Genomic DNA, 2,500 nt, shown 5'->3' on the forward strand with positions numbered 1-2,500 from the left:
TAGGATTGGTGAGTGTAACTATGGTTTGTCTGGGTCATGCATACACTCCCTCCCTCCCTCCCTCCCTCCAGTTCATCCTCACTGAATGATTGATACCTGAGCGTTGACATTTTATTAAAAGAATGAATATTGAATTTTGGAATTTTGACACGTGGTAAAAAATATACTCCCGTGTTACTCCATTTCTATTTTTATTACGATTCTGAGTGGCATCCAAATTGATGGGTGATCTATTTTTTTCTATATGCAAGCTTCAGGGCAAGAATGAACTTTAAAAGTGGAAATACTTTAAAGTCCCTCAGTCGCGTGCAGGAACGAAAATAACCCTCCCTTTTCAAGCAGATTCAGCTAAATAAAAGGATATAGTGATCCTTAAAGAAATATATGTGGTAGATCTTCCTTATCAAAAAGGAACCACAAGAATCAATACAATTAGATATTATCCGGAAAAGGATGGGCCCTTTGGAATACTTAACCCGACTTATGTGTTCTATCAGTGTACCGCCAGTTGATCTTATTCAGATAAGAGGAAACCCTATAGTTTATCAACCCAAAACGTTAATAACTGTAGATTAATCCTTTGATTTAGAATACGACGATAATACAGTATGTCGACAGATGATATTTTGGCCAATAACGGGGTTAGGTCTCATATATGCACACACACACACACACGCGCGCGCACACACACGCACGTATTCACGCACGCACGCACGCACGCACGCACGCACACATGCACACACACACACACACACACACACACACACACACACACACACACACACACACACACACACACACACACACACACACACACACACACACACACACACACACACACATACATACACACACACACACACAAATAAACACACACACGCACGCGCATCTAAGCGAACTTTGAAATATCGAACTGCGTTACATCGAGCTAACTTGCTTCGTTCTTCCAGCTAGAATTTTGTCATTCAGAATCCTTTGTGGTTTACAATTCTTCAACTACTAGTTCAGTTGTAATTGTTCAACTATAATCCAAGCTAATAGTTACTTCTTGTTTTGTGTGCGTGATGTCATCAAAAGTCCAGAAATATTAATTTTGTACTTTATTTTTTCATTTGAGTCATTTGAGATGACTAGGTAATAAAATCTCAGAAAGTTGTGCAAGAGATTTTATGTCCAAAGCAGTTCCGTTTGTCAGTTTTAGTTGCTTTTTGGACGATTTCCTGTGGCATCTGTTATGATTGTTTCCATAACTTTTCACATGGTTGAGGTTAGGCTTATTGGCTTGTACCTTTGTGGATAGTGTCTATTACCCTTTTTGAATATCGAAGTAACGTTTAGTAATCCCATGGTAGATCTCTGGTCTTGATTTTATCTGATTATTTTTTATTTTATTTTATTCTATTTTGCTTTATCTTATTTTATTTTACTTCATTTTATTCTATTTTTTTTTCTATTTTTTTGGGGGGTGGTAGGTTGTTGATTATATATTTTTCTTTTCATTTCCATCACAACTTCTGGATGTTAATCTTCAGGTCTTCATGCTTTATTGTTTAAAATTTTCTATATATTTTTTCTTTCTTTTGTCTTTGTTAGAAAAGTGTGTAGATTTTCACCGTTCATAACATATGGTAGTTCTTAAGTTAAACTTGTTTTATTTGTAAATACATAAATAAACTGTTTGAAATATTTCTCGTATTTTCTTTTCAATGTTCAAATTGACCATTAGATGACAAAAATGGGCAAATATGATTCTAAGTCCTCTTTGCCTCCAATGTAGCCGCAATGCTTTGATATTCTCTTTAGACTTACCAGCAAATTTATTTCTAATTATAAATTTTCCTGGCTGTCTTTTTTAATGTTTTAATTTATTTTTTCCTATTCTGTCTGTCGCTAGATCATTTTATTCAATCCTAGGATAGAAAATGGCTAAAAATATCTCGATTATTTCTTCTGAATCATATTTGTACTGTGCCTGAGGCCAGGCATGTTTATGTAGCTAAGGAGAAAACCTAGAAAACTAAGGTATTAATCGCGAATAAACTAATCCTGTATCTTAGAAATAAGTAAAATAATCTGGCGATATTCAAAACATAAAAATTGCTCGTTACAGAAGAAGTGTAAATCAGTGACTAGATTTACCATTCACAGAGAAGAAACATCTCTGCCTTTATATGAAATTGGCCAAGCGGAATTAAGAAGAAATGGCAATTATTATTATTAAAAATAATTATAGTGACTCCTGAGAGTTTCAGAAATTGTATTTATCCATAACATTCAAAGAAGTAGCAGCAATTCCTGATATTTTAAGAAATAACATAACATACCAAGAAATAATAGCATTTCTTAGTATCCTAAGAAGTAATAATACCTCCTACGTTCTCAAGAAATCATATTATCTTCTAATAGTCTAGAAAACAATGGTGACTCCGAACATCTTACGAAATAATTGTAATTTCTATTATGTTAAGAGATGGTAGCATAATCGCAAGCGTGCTGATCT

This window comes from Oratosquilla oratoria, chromosome 39 (genome assembly GCF_046742065.1).
Source record: "Oratosquilla oratoria isolate Oo_2021 chromosome 39, ASM4674206v1, whole genome shotgun sequence".
NCBI classification, from domain to species: Eukaryota; Metazoa; Arthropoda; class Malacostraca; order Stomatopoda; family Squillidae; genus Oratosquilla; species Oratosquilla oratoria.